We start from the raw sequence: 21,370 nt of genomic DNA, 5'->3' as shown, positions 1-21,370 counted from the left end.
GGTTGACTCACAGAAAGTGCTCAGTCATGTGGGGCAGGGTGGTGGCTGCGAGAGTCCGAGGAGAGGGGGTGAAGGGAGGATTTCTCCAGGCTTGGAGAGACCGCAGTATAAGTCAGGCTCTGGGGGAGGAGGCCACATGGCACCAATAAGCTTGGCTTGTAAATGGTCAAAGGAGGCAGTGCCACAGTGGGGACCCAGTGGACTGTCAGCTCCATGAGGGTGCCCACCCATGAGTGTGGTTACCATGGTTACCATGGCCTCCCCACCATTTTACACAGTGCCCTGCAAATACCAACCCTACATGGGAGGCCTGAGGCCAGACATCGGGCTTTGAGGACAAAAGTGTGAAGGGTAGATGCTTCGGTCTCCAACGGGAACCAGTAAGTGGCGCCCCCACCCTGGTTCCAGTTTTGGACCATTTGAGAGTAAGGTAATGAGTGCCGTCCACATTGCTGATGGAGGCCAGGTAGGAGGACCTGGCTGTGCAGCTGCTTAGCCCAGTGGATTTGCTAAATGTGGTTGAACCCCAGCCAGTCGCCCAGCTCCTGCCCAGGGAGGGCAGATCCCTCAGAGGAGCAGGGAGATGTGTCCATGGGAGGGTAGACCCCAAGACTAGGGGATGACCACCTGTTACAACTGACTGATCAGAACCAAGGACCCTCCCCAGGGCCAGTGGGAGAAAAGGGCCGCAGGGGCAGGAGGGAGTTTGGGAAGGTCCTGGAAACCGGGTGAGGGAAGGGTGCTCCCTTCGTGTTCCTCCACTTTAGTTCTCTGGAAATGCCGGGCAGGCTTTGTCATCAGCCGGCCTTGGCCCTAACACCATGGCTGTCGCTGCAGAAGGCACAGCCGTGCTACCGGGGACAGGCCTGTTGCCCGAGGGGGAATCCTCCATCCCAAAGGAAAATCCCAGAAACTCCAGGACGTGCTGAGATGCTCATGACAGCATTAGTGAGTGCAGCGGCTAGTGAACAAGCCCTTGGGTGGGAAAGGTAGTTTCCTGTCCGTGAACTCTGAGCTGGGATCATCAGGGGCCTGCGGAGGCTGTGCTCATGTCTTCCCATGAATTTTTCACTTAAGATTACTTTTTAAAGTAATCTTCAAAGGTAGGTACTGTTGCCTCCTTCAAGAGTTTTATTCAGTAAACTGCAGGATAAACATGGCATAACATGAAACATGCTAGTGACAGATGCTAAACCTAGACTCGAGACGCTTATGCATCCAAAATGGTTGTAACTATGCATATTAAAACCTCTCTGAATAAAAAAATACTGAAAAGATGTCTGTCAAAGGTGAACAGTTCTTATTTGTTCGAATTTGCTTTCGCCAGTACACGTGAATCTTGAGACAACAGCCACTAAACAGGAAACTGTCAAACATGGTTTTAAGAAAAAAAGCTACCTGCATAGCAGCCAGAAATCTAACAGCAGGAAGTTATGTCTCACTAAGAACCGAAATCCCAGGCCTCCGGGATGGGCTTCCTCTCCTCACGGGGTTCGTGCCCCAGCCCTAGTCCTCTCCTGCGTCCCCAGCCCATTCTCAACACACCAGGCACTGTCCTCCATGGGGCCTTGGCCAGGTCTATGACCCGTGTCCAGGTGACGTTTGCCCAAGGCCACCTTTTCAGTGACCACATGAGTGATGCCTCCATCCTGCTGCGCAAGCCCTGCCCCCAGATTCTGCTCTTCATTTCCTCTTTCTGTAACACCTGTCGCCATCCCACAAACCGCAGATCTGGCTGGCTTCTCTTGTTTATTGTCCGTCTCCACTAGAAGGTGAGCGTCTCCAGGGCAGGACGTTTGTTTGGTCCATGCCACATCTCAGGTCCCCAGGATGATGCTGGAATGGAGGAGCATCTCCAAAATGTTTGCTGAATGTTGCTGAGGCCACGTCCTGGAGCAGGGAGAGGACTGAAGAGTGAAAGAGATTCACAGAGTGGCTTCTGGGTGATGAAACAGCTGACTTAGGAAGTGATCACAGCAGATCTTACACCATCTGACACTGACGCCGTGTCAGGATCTTCACACATCTGCCCACTGAGTAACCGGGTTCAGGCTTTGCCGCTGGGACGTTACAGGGATTGCTTCATCTAGGTTTCACTTTTTTGTTTTTGGTTAATCTTCACCTGAGGATATTTTTTCATTGATTTTTTTAGAGAAAGTGGAGTGGAGGGAGGGAAGGTGGGGAGAGTTTGATACATCGATGTGAGAGAGACACATTGATTGGTTGCCTCCTGCACACGCTGAAACCAGGGCTGGGGATTGAACATGCAACTCAGGTACATGCCCTTGGCCCGGAATCAAACTCAGGACCCTCCAATGCACAGGCCAAGGCTCTAACCAGGGAGCCACACTGGCCAGGGCCATCCAGGTTTCATTTTGCTTACCTGTCAGTTGAGTTCTCAATGATTTTAAGCTGGGAAAGGTCCGTAGCTGTGCACTGTGGGGTGTGTTTTGCCATTTTCTTTTTGGTCCTGTAACTCTTTTCAGATAGTGCTGGCTCTGGCAGAACTTGCTGCACATTATTTTTCCTACCCATAGGTGGCAGCACACCACCACCCACCATGAGAAAACCAGGCTGTGTGAATCGGGCTGCAGGTGGGGAGCTCAGGAGCAGTCAGACCAGGCGAATGCAAGTTCACGTCTTCATTCAGGGACTGAGGGCTTCCTCTATAAACTAGGTCAGAGTGCACCCAGCAGAACCGCCCACCTGGGCGTGACCGCGCTGGGGAGTCACGGTCTGTCTGTGCGAAGGGTAGGGACTCTCACGGGGAGCCCCGGACTCGGGGCCGAGGAGAACAGAGCCTTGGGAATGTCGCATCCCTTGTTCATGGCCAGCAACCAGCCGGAGCAGTTGGGGTCGGCCCCTAGGTCCCCCTGGCCCTGCAGATGCACTGTGGGTCTGTATGCAGCACCTTCAAGTGACAGAGGCAAAGGCTGGAGGGGAGGGCCTCAGCTGGCAGACGGGAAGGAAACTGAAATCCCAGGTATGTGTGTGTTTGCTGAGGAAGTCTGTATCCCACCACTTCCTGTTGGTGTGACCTGGAGGAAGCTGTTGGCCTCCCGGAAACCTGACGAGTCTCCGAAACTGGTGATGACTAGTTACCTGTGCGAGGATTAAGTGGACTCCCGCCCACACTTCCCTGCTGCCCATCCCACATGTGACCGCCCAGTCCATTCACTGTCATTTCCTGCACGAGAGTTGGCCAGCGTTCCCCTCAGAGGCCGAGTAAACACTCCAGGCTTTGTGCTTCCTGAGCCCCGAGGAGATGCCCTCAGCTCTTCAAGCACCTGTTCTCCCTGGAAGGCGAACAGTCATATTTACACTTTGATCTAAAACACGTGGAAACTATTCTTAGTGCTCAGGCCGGACCAGAGCTGCTGGGCTGGGAGCCTGCAGCTGGGGTGTGCCACTGCCCAGCTGACCAGCAAGCAGTTTCCTCTCTCCTGCGCCCTCTTGAGGCCCTGGCACCGTCCGGGCCTGACAAGCCTCTTTCAGGATGCCTCTTTTCGCAGAGTCGCTGTGGTTTCCAGTGTTCTCTGTTGGACAAGTTGTGTTTGATTTACTGTTTTCTAGGGTGACTTTCATGAGCATGCTCTTAGTGAGCAAACCCTTTGACGGGTAAATTGTAACTGGCACACAGCACGGACTTTCCTCCGCACGACCAAAGGGTCGTGGAGACGGGCAGTAAATTGCAGTCTGGGAGCTTGTCGTCCCAGCTGAAAAGCACAGCTGGAGAGGGAGGTGTTTTCATCAGATGTCAGCAGAAACTGTCTGGGCTGTGGATGTCGTCACTTGTTCCTTTGCCTCAGTGGGTTTTGCCCGTGTTTTAGTTGTAGTGGACGGGACAGACCTGAGTGCAGAATGTGACTCTTCCTGTGTAGTTTCAACAGCCTGTCCTCTTCCCAGCGCCCCGAGTCACAGCCTCATTATTTGTGGAGAAAGATGAAGGGGGGGAAAGTAAGGTGGCTGACACCCCTTATTTACACGAAGTTAGAAGGATCCAACCTGGGAAAGTCTTTCAGAAACTAACAGTGGGCTTCTCTCCCCTGAAAACCCATTTTTTATAATAGTCACAGTGGCAGGGAAATGTGTTCCTAAGAATTTAGGATTTTTCATGGTTGTGGGATTTCTGTTGGTTTTTTTCAGATGTTGATCGTTTCAATTTAGTACCACTGTGGAAGCTGAATTTGGAAGCTGAAGAATTGAAGAGTTTATTAACATTATTAAAATGTGTGCTTTCTAACATGGCTGTAGGGGGCGGTGTGGCCCGTGTGCAACAGGATGTGTGGCAGGAGCTGTGTCAGCCTCTCTGCCCCTGTTCTCAGAGATATTCCTCCTCACAGTTGTGTCCATGGGACGAAGGTGAGGGACTCACCTCTGGGGCCCTTTGTAATGTGCACAAAAATGCCCCAGGCACCACTGAAAGCATTTGTCTGGTTGTTGAAATCCTGTGATGCTGGATTGATGAATTTATCACCTGTTTATCAATCTTCTAAGGACACCCAGACATTGCCTGACAGATGACTGAGTTTCTTCAGTGAACAGTTTGCACATTGAGGTCACTGAGAGAGAGAGAGAACTCTCCTGTGGTATCACCTGGTCCTTTAGAGTCGTCTTCCTGGGTCACCTGCATTTGCTTGCTTAGCACAGGAAGGGTGAGAAGGTCCTCCTTGGATGGCTCGTGTCCATGCTGTGAGTGAACCTGTAAAACATTGTCTGCCACGTAACAGATGCTTGTTAACCCCTGAGGAGAAGGGAATCAATGAGGGAATAGGTGACAGGTCGAACATGGGACATTTTCACTATTCTCATATCTATTCCCCTATAATCCAGAGAACCATGTTTATTCCCCTACAATCTAGAACCATGTCCATTCTCCTGCAGTCTAGAACCATGTTCATTCCTCTACAGTCCAGAGAACCACATTCATTCCCCTACAATCCAGAGAACCACGTTCATTCCCCTACAGTCCAGAACCACATTCATTCCCCTACAATCCAGAGAACCACGTTCATGCCCCTACAGTCCAGAACCACATTCATTCCCCTACAGTCCAGAACCGCATTCATTCCCCTACAAATCTAGAATCATGTTCATTCCTCTAGTCTAGAACCATGTTCATTCCCCCTACAGCCTAGAACCATGTTCATCCCCCTATAGTCTAGAAGCACATTCTTTCCCCTATAATCCAGAGAACCATGCTCATTCTCCTACAATCTAGAGAACCGTGTTCATTCCCCTACAGTCTAGAACCACGTTCATTCCCCTACAGTCTAGAACACCATTTATATACCTAGGACCAGGGGGAGATACAAAGAGCAGTAGGAGGTGCCAGGAAACTAGGAAGGAGGAAGCAGCAGGAGGCAGGTAGCAGCCTGTGTCTCATACGTGAGATTAAAGTCCCTCTGAGTTATGAAGGAGGCACAGACACAAGATTAGATAACGTGAGTCAAATGAGATAAGGTTTAGCCCCAATCTTGGAATTCATCAGAGTTCCCCACCCCCACCCCCACCCCGCCCTCACGCTAAGCTGCTTTACAGTTTGGGATTAGAGCACATCATCTGAGACTTCCCCTCCCGGCTCTCAGTCACCTCTCCTAGTCCTCTGTCCTCCTTCAGGTCACAGACAGTTCTCTTGTCAAGAATCAAAGCCCATTTCCCCTTGAAGTTTCTCTTTGTCCCCATAACTGAATTCATTTCAGTGCCTCCACACAGGTATTTATTTTGGTGACCTGCCCTCGTCTTATGTGTTGTCACGAAACATATTCAAGTGCAGGGCACTTGTCTGTTTTAGAAAACGCCTCGTTAATCACTCCTGTAATTATGTGAACACTCCCTGTGGCCGACTGCAGACACGTCTCCCTTGGAGGAGCCCCTGACACGCTCCCCTGGAAGCCCGAGAAAGGAGAGTGGGCAGGATTAATAACTCCACTAGGAAGACGGTATCTGAGAAATAAAATTTGCTTTGTTATTGCCTTTAATTCAGGCACAAGCTTGCCTAGTAACGATAAAACAACTTTAAAGAAATAAAAGGACCAGAAAGGAAAAAGTTAACCTGAGTTCCAGACTCGGTTCCAGAGTCAACAAATGCATTTTCCTGATGAGGAGTGGGACCCATTGCCCTTTAAATGTGTCACTTGTTGCAAGAAAATGTGTAGATCCAGGGAAGCTCTGTGCAGACCCTGCCTCCTGCCTGACGGCGCAGGGAGCATGCAGGGGCCCGTTTTATGAGGCCCCACCTCTTCCGATGGGGCCCGAGTACGTACAGTCTCCCCAAATGGGAAACGTTGGATGTGAAGCCACTGGGACTCCGTTGAGTGGTGATGTGGATTCTTTGATGAAGCCAGACAGGGAAGAGCCACAGACTCCTGACGCGTCCCAGGTGTGGCCAGAAGGTCAGGGAGTCAGCACCCTTAGAGGTAAGAACAGCGGGCGATACCTCAGCACCTGCTGCCCAGAGCATCCCAGGGACTGAACCACGGCTGCTGCCCAGCTCATCAAACACCATGTGTGAGAATTTTCCCGACTCAGTTCTCCAGCCCTTGCTTCTGTTTGGGGGGTTAATTCCTGTGAGTGCCTGGCCTTGTCTCAGGGTCTCCCTCTTGGGGAGCCCACACGAAGACAGAACTACTCAATCCTCTTGGGGGAAGACTTTTATTTTTGCAGTTTTCTCCCAGGAGCAAATTCTAGCTCATTAATTTTAGCAGAGCGTATATAGCTTACCATTGTGGAAGTGCTGTCCTGGGGAAGCACAGGGAATGGAATTTGGGAACTGATTATAAAATTAACACGTGTTCAATGTAGAAATTATGGAAAGTACAAGAAAGAAACATAAAATTGAAATTCTGCCTCCCGGGCACAATCGCTATTACACCCTTAGAGGTGATTTTCCGCTCAGCCACCTTTGGAAGTGGCATGTGTGTATATGTACCAGGTATCCTGCTTTCAGCAAGCATTTTCTCATATTACTAAGTGCCATTTTAAATTTTTGTCTTGTAATAATTATTTATTCACAGAGGTAAAGAGGAGTCCCATGTGCCCTCCACCCAGTGTCTGCCTGTGGTTGTACCTTACGTAACTATCATAAATGTCAAGACCAGAATGTGGACATCAGTACAACGTGGACATCGGTACAACGTGTGAATATCATTTCATCACAGGTACAGATGTGTGTCCCCACCATCGCAGTCAAGACGCAGAACCACTCATCACCATAAACGTCTCACTCTTACAGTCACACCTGCTACCCGGCCCTGCCATCCCTCACCTCTGCTGAGCACTAATTTGTTCCCATCTCTATAACTGTCACTTTGCGTCTGTTGTAGAAATGCAGCCATGGGGCATGGGACCTTTGAGACTGGCTGTTTCTGCCTCTCAACACAGTGCCCTGAGCCCCATCCTTGTGGCTGCACGTGTCAGCCGTTCAGTCCTTCTCGATGCTGAGCGGTGCCTGTGGTGGGGACTCATCACAGCCTTCAGCCATCCAGCCCTAGGGGGCTAGCTCGGCAGTTTCCAGGTGCTTGCTGGTACACACTAACAACCGTGCAGGTTTTTCTGGGCCCTAAGTTATCATTTCTTTGGTATATATTCCAGGAGTGTGCTGAGTGGGTCGTATGTGTTTACCTTGATTTGTTTCTGAAGAAACGATGGCAAGTCAGGTGATGTAGGAGCGGCCATCCCCTCCTGCTTCCCCACCAGAAGGCGTGAGTGTTCCCACACCCTCGTCTTGCTTTCACGCGGCTGTTCTGATGGGGCGCGGTGATGGCACATCGCGGTCCCATAAATACTCCTTTAGGATGTGATTCCTGATAGCTGAGCTCACCTTCCACCAGCATTGATTTCAGACCTACACAGGTGAATTTTTCTGCCCATCGTAACCAATAACTGTTATTACCTCTTGAACAATCTTTTCGCAGCAATTCTATTTGCACAGTACTCAGTTATTGAGCAATTAACTGGCCAGGGAAAATAGCTTGCTGGCTGTCTCTTTCTGCACATAAAACGAGTCATTTGTATGCTGCCTTGTCTTATCCAGTCGTTCACAGGTTTGTGGAGAGAGAGAGAGAGAGAGAGAGAGAGAGAGAGAGAGACAGAGACAGAGACAGAGACAGAGACAGAGACAGAGACGGGAGGGCAGCGGGACAGAGGAGAGGTCAGAGTGTGTCCTGATTTGAATGAATCCGTGAGCTGCTGCTGCTCAGGCCCAGGCCATGAGGCGTCGTGTGGATCCTGCCTGGTGTGTGTCGTCTGGTCGTCACCTCAGCATACAGGTCCCTCCGGCCTGGCACAGTGAATTCTCGTCACCCTTTCTCGGAGGAGTGGCCTTTGCCCTCCCGGAGGCCGCTGGTCATGGCCTGCACCCTCTCCTTGCCCACAGGAGGGATTCGGGGAGCAGGAGCGAGGGGCGGGGCTGCAGCAGGGGTGATGGATGCGGTCACTGAAGGGACACTCCGGGGGAACGAACTGCCCTCCGTCTGCGGGAAGAGGGGACGGACGACACTCTGGATGCCTCAGGCGAGAGCCGGTCGATAGCCCCACTTGCCAAATTCTCCCCAGGTCTAAGAGCGGATGGCATGGGAATCAGCTTAAAAATGGATGCCAGGCCCGAAGGAAATGTGGTGCCCGTTAAACTGCAGAGGTTTCCAGAGAGGGACACAGCCAGAGCAGGAGGCCGCCGGCTGCCCAGCGCGTGGCCCCGGGAAGGCGACCCCGTGGGCAGAGCTGCCGCCACCCTACGGCAACCCACCGGGACGGGTCTTCATGGCAGGGCCGCCGTGGCGAGGCCCGGGACCTAATAGCAGCAGGAGCCCGCAGGAGCCCGCAGGAGGCAGCCCTGCTAATCGACTCCTGAGGAACAGCTGTTGTTGATGAGCTAAGTCTTTAGAAATCAATCGCTGATTGTGCAGACAGTGCCCGGAGCAAGGCGTACGTTTCCGTAAATATAAGCGTGCATTTATTAAGTTCCACGCACAGAATAAGCTCTATTTTGTAAAATGAAAATGTAAAAAAGGGCAAAACTGACCCCAAATTCTATTTAGATTAAAAAAAAGGAAGAAAATCAATCGCCAGATGTTACATTAACACCGTTTTGTGTAGTGGGGGGGAGTCAAGTGGATTTTTGTCCCCTTGTTATTTTCCGTAACGAGCACCAATTACCTCAGAATGGTCGAGACAGAGTTTTAAAGAGGGGTACCCCGCACCAAGCGCTGCCCCAGGGCTGGTTTCATCAAGCAGAAATCCATTAGCGCCCAAACCCGTGTCATCTTTAGTCACGTCAGGCGGTCACCGCGTCCTTCCCGCCTTACAGAGCCCCCCCTTCCCCTCGCTCTGCAGCCTAAGCTGCGAGGCCGGGCAAGTGCTAACATTTCCTTTTTATGAAAGAGCCGTTTCAGGGCAGCCTCGCTCCCTAGCACTGAAAATGTCACGGGGAAATTGTGGTCCTTAACTCAAAAGCTGAAAATCTAGATTATGGGGATGAATCCATTTAGATTCATGAAAAAATGAAAAGGCCTTTTAATTGTACAAAGGCCTGGACAATAAAGTGAGTTGCTGGGAGGTTGGTTATTTCTGAAGATGAGATTCCCCCCCACACAAATATTTGAAAGAGTGAATTTGGCAGCTGGAGATCATTCCAACCATTTGGGGAAAATGGAGCTATAAATAGGATGCAGAAACAAGTGGCAATTAGGAAACAGGAGCACAATGAAGGCAACAGCAGAGGCTAGAAAACCTCAGCCAGGGATTCGAAATGGGAGCTCTGACTATACTGTGAGGGCCTCTGTGCGCAGAGAGAAAGGAGACGCCCATCACGAAGGTTGGTGTGGTGGTCAGACATCTGGTTTCATGAACAGTAAGAGAAGATAAGTGAGGAGCTCGAGAAATAATCTTTGCTGCCATTTCAAGAATAATAACAAACAGCTATTAGCAGTGAGAATAAGTCTAAAAATATCTGAAATCAGCTTGTCTGTTAGGTTTTTCTGAGAGCTTTCACATGCAACATCTACAGATTTTATCTCATTCTACTGCTGTGGCGTGCAGAGGAAAAGAATTACTTTTTCCTACGACTGATCTGGTTTTCCTCTTGAGAGCTTATCTTCTGGTTAGTGGGAAACAAATGGCCTAAAGGTGCAAGTCAGTGAAAAGCTCAGACCCGCTGGGTGAATCAAATAGTCCTAAGCAACTCCAGACGCTGCTAGAAGTGGTTGTCAGTGTGCTAAGCTTCTCTACAATGGAGCCCGGGTGCTCGGAGGAGGCTGCCTGTCCTTGGCAATGGGTGCAGCTGGTTTGGGCTGGTCCTTGGATCTGCCCTCAGTGCCATCTTCCATCTTCCTCACATCGGTGGTTCGTAGCTGGAGAACTCCCAACCCCTTTCAATGCTCAGGCACATTGCAGCACAACCTGCCATTTCCCCTCAGCTCTCAGTGGCGCTGGGCTTTGTTTGATTAAATTATATCCCTGAATTTTCATGTATGTGTGTGTTTGTACATGTACATGTGCGTTCACGTTTATGTGTGTATATGTTCATGTGTGTGTTTTGTGGGGACAGCAGGAAGGGGAGAGAAAACAGGTAGTGAAATCTATTTTGTGTCTTATGAAGTGCTAGGCACTTAGAGGCATCATTCTCATATTTAACCTTCCCAGAAATCTTAGTGGTGCTGTTGTCACATTTTCATCAACGGGAAACTCAGGTTGAGGTGTGATATCAGAAATAGAACCCAGATCTATTTTTGCTCAAGGTTTGTGTTTATGTCTTTGAAGTGTTAAACATGGAACGGAACGTTGTATGTCCTTGGTGTTTATTTTGTAATATTGACATACAAATCATGACAGTGACAGAGGCCCAGCTCAACCGTCTTTGCAAAACATGGTACTTAAAATACACATTATCACATGTGGTATCTCAGTCTTTTTCTCCAATTTTTTAATATGAACATTTTCTAACATACAAGGATGTTGACAAAAATAGTACAATGAATACAAGGCTTAACACCACTTTTTATACTGTGGCTTCTTCATTCTCAAGCTTTTAAATGTGATTCATCTGTTAATTGACCAGATTTTATTGTGATTATGAAGGACTTTGTGGTTTTTTTTATTCTATATTTCTTTTATGTTCAAGAATGTCTGCCTGATACTTTTAATTGTGAACAACCTCTTAGCTGGAGATAATACCCTGGGGAAAACATTTTCTATCCCTAAGAACACAGTAAATGTTATTCCATCGTCATCTGGCTTTCATTGGCCTAGTGGATAAATCAAAGGAACAGTCTTTAATTCCTGTGGGTGATTTTTGTGACTTGCCTGATGCCTGTGTAATTTTTATTCTTGACGTTTGATATCCTATCAGTGTTGAGGGACTTCTCTCACATTTGAGGTGCTCAATCACAATATGCTCTTTCACTGGGATGTGTCAGGTTTTTTGTTTGTTTGTTTGTTTTTAATTTCAGGGTTTATTTTTTCTTGTGCTGTAACTTACAACATGTTTTTCAGGTCAGTTTGTTGGATTCTCTATCTGAGGGGCATTGATTCTTATTGGAATGGATCAACTTTGTTCTCCATAAGATTGAGTTTTTCTCCAGTTGTTCAAATGTCTGTATCTTTTTTATCTGCATTCATTGCCTTTACTTTCAACTTTCCACCTGCCAGGGACTTGCTGTGTAGCATTGCCTGTTCAGTTCCTTGCTAGTTCTAATATACAGGGCATCCCCTCAAAAATGTATATGCACTTTGAATGATTATAAAGTCAGTGTTTATTAATATAAGGTTCATTTTCAAAATTTAAAAGAATCTGCAGAAATGAATAATTTTTGTCAACGCCTGTTTTCAAGCTGATAACTGTTCTGGTCCAGGCCCTGCTGATAACATGAAGCAGCGGAATCACCAGCATCAAGGATCATTTTGTGCGGTGTTTGTGTTCCCTCAATGCGTCACCTGTTGCTGGTTTTATACCATAAACTTTATTTCTTATGTGTCTCCATAAAAAATACCTAGTGTCCCTTTAGGATAATTGTTCTTTATTCAAAGCTTAGTCTGGCTTCACCCATTATTTCAAATCGGTCAAACCTGAACAGGAGTGAAAATTAAGTGAGCTGTCAGCTGCTGAATTGCGTGTCCATTTGGGCAACACCCTGTATTTTTTGTTTCAGAAATTACCTTGACTTGAGCCTGTTTCTTATCTTAGCTGCACGAGCTTCTTTCATCTCATTTTCTCCCGGTATCATCTCACTGTATCAGTTCAATATGTTGTTTCGTATCATAACAGTCTGTTGGGGAACTTCCCTCTGCTCACTGTATGACTCTTCCTTCTAGGCCTGCTCTGTCTTTTTGAAATCCCGCACCTTCTACGCTCCCACCTTTTGTGCTCATGTTTGCAGAACTGCTGGCTGTTGCATTTCATCTTCCCTGAGCTGACACTGCATTTGACCTAAGATAGAGCCAGTGACTTCTCAACCCTCTTCTCATCACGTTTGAGGAGCGTTGGTTTTCCTCTCCAAGCTACAGTAGAAAGCCAAGGTTTTTTCTGTCTTCTACCCATTTTTAAGTAAAGAGAAAACAGGGCAGAGGAGAGGTCAGCAGAGGATCTGTTCTGCCTCTGAGATGCTATTAAATATACATGTTCCATGCACCCAGCAAGGAGGCATGTTACCTATCAGAGGTGTCCTTTCCAGGGTCCTCAGAAGTGGGTGGGAGAGCACTTTCCGTGGTGCAGGGGAGGCTGAAACATGTGAATTCAGCCTGAGTTTCCAGCCTGCTGGGCTGCTCTGCAGACTTAAAACCTCTCCCCATCTTTCTCATTACATAAATATATTCCCTACTGTTCTGCTCCTTTGGATAACCTTGACCAAAAAACCCGATACATTTTGTTTTTGTTCCACAAAAGCTTCTGTTGACATCTGAAGACCTGCCTTGGGTTTGGAGTTAAAAGACCTGGGTCCAAATTTAGCTCTGTCCCGTATAACTGTGTGACCTTGGACTAGTTACATGTTTCTACTTGTAGATTTTCTTGTTTATTCGGAGGGGGTAATAATGTCTTTCCAGGCATTTAAAAGGTGTGTGTGTGTGTGTGTGTGTGTGTGTAAGGCTCAATAATAATGATTCATGGGCAATATCTCTGAAAAACATACATTGCAACACATTGGAGAGTTTCACCATCACCGATGGTCCCTGCTGTGAATTCAGGGCACATGTGACAATCTTGTTTTAGGACCATTTCAGTGATTGGTAAACTGGGGTCACATGGGGTGGTTAATTTGGCATCTTCAATCTTGTAGCTGCATCTGGTCTTCTCACCCTTTTCTTGCATGTCCTGCCTTGTCTATTGGCCAAGTCTGCAAAGAACAGCTCATCTCTGTTCTCTCCAGGGGAACATCATCGGCCGCTCTTTTCTGGAGCCCACATTTGTTTATATCCCTGTGTGGATCTTACACGATGGGAGCCAGAGCTCTTTTCTATAGTTTCAGCAAAAGGTAGTTTGGCGATTTTCTAGGGAAATTCATCCTTAGACATTTATTCTGTAGGGAGCCCGCTTTCTGCTTACTCTATTGGTTGCTTTGACCTCCATCCGCTTTCATTTCCAGAGCTCGATGTACGGATACCACCAGAGGCACTGGGAAACTAAACTCACTCAGTGGTTTATCGGACAGTTCACATCACATGTTCTCACAGTTCAGCGAGAGCTTCTCCGTTCTGGGTTGAGCCTGAATGACTGCGAGGACTGGCCACGCTGGCCCAGTTTCTCACAATGTTTGCTCTACAGAGTGTTGGCCGTGTGTTTATTTCTGCCTTCCCCAAGTGGAAAGCACACTAAGGGGATGTTAAGGATGTGAAATCAGCTGGGCTGGTTTTCCTAAGTCTGTCACTCAGGCCCTTTGCATTGGGGTTAAGATCATCCAGGCACCTGGATTGCCGGTGCTTATTACTTTCTGGAGATAAATGAGAAACTTGGAAAAGATGCACACAATCAACATCAGGCCAGTTCAGGGTCTAAGAAGGTGGATGACATTGTATTTATCAGGAGGGCTGCTGGTTAATTCATAGGCACGGATGCCCACATTGGTCTGAACACTGAGTTAGGTTCCTTACAAGTGTTGTCTTCCCTGAGGGTCTTTCCTGTGACTTTTCTCTCTGCTCAAATTTCAGAGTCGTTGTCGGCAGTCCTGGGAAAGGTGATGCTTTACTTTAGAGGAGTTTGCAAGTTTGGTTACAGACGTTTGATGCTGGGGTTCTGTCCTTTACCAGGTGTCCCCAGAAGAGCATGTCATGGTTTTACCCGACGTCACAGTCATTAGAGTCATTAAATCCCACGCGTCCTGGTAAATTATTAAGAATAATTGATCTGTTGTGGCGACATCAGGATGTATTGACTTTCACCCAGGTCGATAGTTTCCAAAGGCATAATTAACCTCGGCGTTTATGGAAACGTGCACGTGTGTCTCCGTGTGTGTGCGTGTGTCTCCGTGTGTGTGCGTGTGTCTCCGTGTGTGTGCGTGTGCGTGTGCGTGTGCGTGCACAGACAGATACCCATACTGTACTCTTTCTGAACATCTTTGGAAAAAACCATTTCCTGCAGAGATCCGGTTAGCCTTGTTTTCTCATCAGTTCTCTCTTCATTCTTTGCATTTCTGACCTTGTTGTTCTTTCCTTTGGTTGACGAGAGTCAGGAAAACTCAGGCTTGTGAAGAAATATATCTGCCTTTTGCCAAATCGTGGGGCCGTCTTCTGGGGAGCTTGTGATGAACTGTGGAGCGGGTGTTGCCAGCTCTCCATCCCCGTCGAGGTCCAGTGGAGCAATGAGAACCTCAGACCCTTCCTGCCCCACAGCGGCCCGGGAATGCTTTACTCCAGCACCGACTCAGACCCGATCGGTCTGAGAACCCACCTCACTTAATCCCAGCATTGTCTCCATTAGATGACTCATACAGACAAACCTAAGGTCAAAGTTGCGTTTAGTCACAGTTAAGGGGTTGCTACATGATGCGATCGGATGGGTCCAAAACAAAAACAAGGAAACCCCTTCCTGTCTCCCATCGTACCTTAAATTCTACCTGTAGGAATTCTTCGTAAGTGCTGTTCTGGAAAATGAAGGCTTCTCCTGGCTAAATAAAAACATCAGTATCAGTACCACTTACTGACTATCTGCTCTGTGCCCGGCTCTGTGCCCCCCCATCCAGGCCACACGGCTCTCGGCTGCCCCGAGGTCTCTGTGCCCCGTGTTTCTCCAGCTGCTGTTCCTCGCATATTGATCGACACCTGGGACCACAGACAAGTGAGACTGTGCTTGTTAATCAGCAGGGCTGTTCCTCGCAGCTAGAAAAGTGCTGATCGTCTAGGACATGGTGTTCCGATGGCTGGTGAGGGCAAGAAGGAAGGGGCACGTTTTGAGTGGAGCAAATTGCCGTCCTGTACACAAGTACATCCCATCATGTCCTGCTGCTGGTCCGCATGTGTGTGTTCTCTCAGAATTCATCTGTTGGAAATCCTAACCCCACAGGCGATGGTTTTGGGAGGTGGGGCCTCTGGGAGGTGCTTAAGCCATGAGGGTGGAGCCTCGTGAACAGGATGATGGTCTGATAGGTGAGGATCAGGAAGAAACCCTTTGCCTTCTGCCACTCGAGGACACGGCGAGAAGTCTGCCACCTGGATGATGGCCCTCACCCACCACGGCGGCGCCCTGACCTCAGGCTTCCAGCCTCCAGGACTGTGCGGAATTAATACCACAGTCTGTGGGATTCTGTGATAGCAGCCAGTGCACCAGGACACCCCTGTGTGTATGTGCCTGAGACAAGGGAGAAAGCAATGTTTCCCATGAGGCGATTTGGTTGTTGGACATTCCAACAGTGACAGAGACTCTCAGCAACAACCCAGCATCTGATTCTCGGGTGGGATGGGCGGGCAAGGTCAAGAAGAGAGAAGAGTCTGGCCGGCGTGGCTCAGCAGTTGAGCGTCGGCCTAGGATCCAGGAGGTCAGGGTTCGATTCCCGGTCAGGGCACATGCTTGGGTTGTGGCTCGACCCCCAGTCGGAGGCGTGCAGGAGGCAGCCGATCAATGACTCTCATCACTGATGTTTCTCTCCCTCCCTCTCCCTTCCTCTCTCTGAAATCAATAAAAACATATTTTTTAAAAAAAGAAGAGAGAAGATATTGCTAATATGACAACATCCATCTTTCTCATTAACACAATGGCTGTAACTGGTCAGGGCTCTGGACTGCCCCGGAGAGTAGCAGGGGGAACGCCAGGCAGATGAAAGAGAGAGAACTGTGGTGAGAGAGCGGATGACGGTGGCCAGGCCCACGTCTCAGGGTAACGCAGCTTGCGCGGAGCACGGTGCTTAAGGCTGGTGCGGAGAGAATAACAGCTCCCATCCCGGGGATGCATATTTAAAGCTAAGACCTTGAAAAATGAGGTTTTTATTTTAAAATTGTTTTTATCGCTGTCCTTTGAGCCAGCGTGACTCCTGATGAAATGCATCAGCGTGGTTTGCAAACACTACCTGGGAATAAAGAAAATCCCTTCTGAGCCTAAATCTATGGATTTTCATGAAGCCTTTAGAGTGAGGGAGCTTTATGCTTTAGATTCTAATATAAAGAGGAGATATGTTAAGCACCTTGGGCAGAAGCAAAGCACCGTTCCTGTGAAATACAGAAATAGATGGCGACGTTGCAGGTAGCTTCTCTTCTGTCTTATGTTATGTAAAATCGTGAGTTATAAAGCATATCTGCACAGGAGACTTTCCCCCCGAATGCCCGTGAAGACCAGGAGATGTGACCTCAACCTGTTTTGTGGGCTCCCCAGCACTTACCAAGCACTTGCTGTATTTATTCCAGGAATTGTTCTGTCTGCTGGACAACAACGAACTCATTTAATGTTCAACATTTTATGAAGTAGCAACCGATGGACACCTTGCGTGAGGAGGGGAGGGCCTGTGAGGGGCGGCTTTTCTTCTTGGCCGTGACGAGTTTGAAGGCAAGCGAGGAAAGACAGAGGGAGAAGGGGGAGTCGCAGATCCCCTCACGCTGCAGCATCGGGGTCTCTCACCTCCGCTCTCGCCCTCGGCCCATCCGTCGCCTACCCCACAGCACAGACCCTGGTCCTGCTACTCCCAACCCTGCCCTTGCTCCTTGTGCCCCACCCTCTCCCCGGTGCCTGGGCACAGGGTGTGGGCGCGAATGCCCCTGCTCGGGCCTGCGTCCTGGCAGAGCAACTGAGCTGCGGTCAGGCCCCACTGCTGTCAGAGAAACACTACGCTGCGGAGTGGAGAGGTGCCGTCCTACTATGTGTTAAGGTACTTAGGGTGTCAACACAGTCCTGCAACGTATTTGGGGACTTAATGGCCATTGATAACATTACTTGCCTGGCAGGGATGGCGTAAGAGATGATTAAATCTCAGAGCAGAGCTTGACTTAGATGATCTTTGAGGCTCGTTCCAGCCGATGGCCTCTGGCTGCGTGGGAATTAGAAACGGGCTCTAGACTCTAAACAAGTGATTTCGGGTGAGTACACGTCGGCGGCTGAGCGAGAGCTTGCCTTCCACATAGCGAGTTCTGATTCCGTCGGTTTCCCCTCATTCTGAGTTTTCACCATCAGGTATTCTCTGTTTTTTCCTACACTCCCGCGCAGGAATCTTCCTTAATCCCAAATTGCTGCTTGTTGATTATAAGTAGTTTCGAATCTTCATTGGCTGTTTCGTTAAGCGAGATAAACATTCCCCAGGAAGGTGGAATGTACTTGCAGATGAGCGACAGGGGGATATGTCGTTAACTGGCTTAAGTCTTTGCAATCGTGTCCGATAAGGATTTAATGATCTTTCCCTCCAATGGAATGAGAAGTGGTTGTTAAGTTTTTATCAGCTCCCTGAGTAGGCGGCACTGCCCCTCAGGGATGCGTAACCAGAATTAATCTCAGACGAAGTCCGAGTGAGATGCAACGAGGGTCACGTGAGTCCTTTGGGCGGTTGATCGGGAGCCATGTTCTCTGAACAGTTGACATTTATATTCAGTTGCTTTTGTGTTTCCTGCTGCACATTTTGATTCTTAAGGAAAAACAAACCTGTATACAACTCGGGCATAATACTATTGGATAGAATCAGACTCAGAGGTCATGGAAACCTTCCTGCTCCCTTCCAGGCCATGAGAATTCTCTTCGAATTCATCCCGAAAGGCCCAGAGCGTCAGTCTCCTTGGTAACTACTGTTAACACCTAACGACACTTTCTGTCAGGGTCTTAACTTCTCTCACAAACAGTGGACCTGAGGTGACTCCTCTGCTTGTCAGGAAAAAAGGAAACAGTTGGTTATGATTCCTCATAAAGTCATGAGTTTATAGTAAAACCATGAATTTAAAATCATGAGCCTTTTATTAAACTCATCAGACTAAGGTTGCCTATTGTTCGCTTTTAAATCAATTTCTTTAAAATGATCCTTTACTGTTCCACTGTTATAGTGAGGGCCAGTTGTATAAATGTCACAAATCTCTCCGGTTTTATAAATATTTATGAAATAGGACAGATGCTGTCTGAACAGGTGAATGTGGAATTTCAATGAAGGCAGTTTTATTTATTTATTAAAAATATATATCTTTATTGATCTCAGAGAGAGGAAGGGAGAGGGAGAGAGAGAGAAACATCAGTGATGAAAGTCATTGATCGGCCGCCTCCTGCACACCCCCACTGGGAATAAAGCCCGAAACCCTGGCATGTGCCCCGACCGGGAATCAAACCTCCATCTCCTGGATCCTAGGTTGATGCTCAAGTGCTGAGCCTCGCCGGCCGGGCTTGATGAAGGCAGTTTTAGAATCGAGCCCTAGGTGAGGGAGGAGACTGTTAGGAGACAGTTGACGCTGGTATTAAAGGGGGCGGGTGAGTCATTGGCCCCGGGGGAGGGGGGGTAGATAAGTAACTAGACGGCTTTTCTATCCATCACCTGCTGATAGGCACGTGGGCTGCTTCTAGATCTTAGCTATTGTAAATAACACTGCAGCGAACATCGGGGGACATAGATTCTTTTGAATTAGTGTTTTGATTTCTTTGGATATATTCCCAGAAGTGGGATCACTGGGTCTAAAGGCAGTTCCATTTTTAACTTTTTGAGGAATCTCCAAACTGTTTTTCACAGTGGCTGCCCTGGTCTGCATTCCCACCAGCCGCGCGCAGGGTCCCCTTCCCCACACCCTCCCCAGCACGTGGTGTTTGTTGATTTGTGGACAGCGGACATTCTGACAGGTGAGGTGACACCTCATTGTGGTTTTAATTTGCATCTCTGATGATTAGCACCCGTTGAGCATCTTTTGGGGCGGTGAACACACAATACTGTGTACGGATGATGTGCTGTAGAATCGTGCACCTAAAACCTATATAATTTTGTTAAGCAGTGCCACCCCAATAAATTCAATAAAAAGGAAGTAACTGGACTGAAGAAGCTAGAGCGAGGGAATCGAATATGTTTCATTGGGACAGAGAAGGGTGCAGGGTGGACTTTGAGCCCCGTGAGTGAATTTCGACCCCATGAGCACAGAGCCTGTGGAGGCTGAGGGCAGAGCAGCAGGCGGCCTGGTGATGAATGTCCACCCCCTAGATGCTGGAAAGAAAAGCCAGCCCAGGCGGGCGCCCCAGGAATCTGTAATGAGCTGAGTGGATGTGGGAGGCTCAGGGCAGTAATTAGACAATAGGGGGGAGCGTGGTGGTGACCTGATCACTGGGGCATCGTCAGTCAGAGGACGGTTTCCGTGTGTGCAGCTCTCAGGGGCCGTTAGGAAGAGAACAGGCCGGACGCTGGCTCCCAGGGCCACGCGTTTCCTACTGGGGACGGACATCTCATCTCCACACCCCCAGTTCTGTTCATTACGGATTACATGGCATAGCACATGATGGAGAGGCCTGAGTTTTCCTTCGTGGTCTGTTTTCTGGAAGACAGCAATTATCTGAGTGGAACTTGGTTTAACTGCTAATGTTTGGAGGAAGCTGAGTATCTCAGGCTTTCATGGGCAGAGGCGTAGATAAGCAATCTCCCACTAAAGCCGTAATGTATTTACAAAAACGTGTGTGCAGGCCGTGATCTCTAGACTCTAGATTTCACGGGTAGTTTTTTTGGGGTCGCGGGGATCAAATCTTTGAAATTAAGACTCCAGCAGCTGTAATTCTTGCAGCGGCCGTGTGGTGGCAGGTGTCGCGGAAGCAGCATCCTGCTCGCGCCCCTGGGAACCCTGTTTCTGTGTAAATCGCAGGTTTTGTCTCTGGGCCCCTGTTTTCCCTGAAAACTGCTGCTTTCCCGACAGTGTTTGTTTTCCAGTTGCGCCCTGTTGGTCAGCTCGGCGAGGCCAACCCCTGCGACGCCCTGAATGTCGCGTGTTCTGGTTCAGTTCGTGTCAGTGCCGCTTGGAGGAAAGTTACCCTTTGAAATCGCTGTTGGTTTGGAGGCTTTTCTCCTGTCCTCTCATTTAATTCAAACACCGGGGACACACTGGGAATGAAAAGCAGCTCTTACCGTCCCCTGGAAACGGTTTCTCAGACGATGCAGACTGAACACGCCGGGCAGAGGCTTGCTCTCCCGAGTCCTCACTGTTGCCGTTTGCAGGGGTCCTCAGCAGGTGAGTGTTCTCAGGATTTGTTCCAGGTGGTGTGAGATCATATATATATGGAGGGGCAAGGAAACTTCCTGCATTAAAATCTACCAAAGGTAACCTTTTCTAATTGGTTTATTTCTTTAATACCAAATTCCGTTAGCCATGTGAGCGTTCTCTTTAGCACTCAGAAGGGAATGGATCCTGCAGCCCAGCTGCCTTTCTGCGATTCTCCGGAAGCGACCACCACTGTCGCCTGGGTGCTGCTGGGGTCTGAGCGAGCTGGTTACTCTGCCGGGTCCGCGCTTGCAGCTACACTTGCTGTGTGTCCTCAGGCACAGCAATTAGGTTTGCCCTGAATCTTAGATAAGATCATTCATTCAGGCAACACTGTCTGTCTGGCAGGCCCTGTGCTGAGCAAGCGACGTGAGGAGCACAGCCAGGTGTGGTCCCCGAGCCCCACACCAGCAGGTGAGTGCAGGAAACAGCATGACCTCAGAGGAAACAGCCTCCGGAGAGGTCAGTCCTCAGGAGAAACACAGTAAACAATTCACAGCGGGACCTGGCCGAGGCTGGTGGTCAGGCCAGGCCTCTCCCCAAGGAGCTGGACTTACGGTGGAATCTGAAAGCACATCGACATGAGCCAGGGTCAGGGCAGTGGGTGGAGAGGGGGACGCTGTGGTGAGAGGTGAAGCCGGGACGAGCTGGTGTGCCTGAGGATGGGAGGAAAGGCCTGGAGGCTGGAGCAGAGGTGGGGGCGAGAGCTGAGCAGCGAGGCCCAGGCAGCGATGGGGAGTGTGGGGGACACCAGTGGCCG

Source organism: Miniopterus natalensis, chromosome 6, assembly GCF_054644295.1.
Source record: "Miniopterus natalensis isolate mMinNat1 chromosome 6, mMinNat1.hap1, whole genome shotgun sequence".
NCBI lineage: Eukaryota > Metazoa > Chordata > Mammalia > Chiroptera > Miniopteridae > Miniopterus > Miniopterus natalensis.
Note: the sequence above shows the minus strand (reverse complement) of the source record.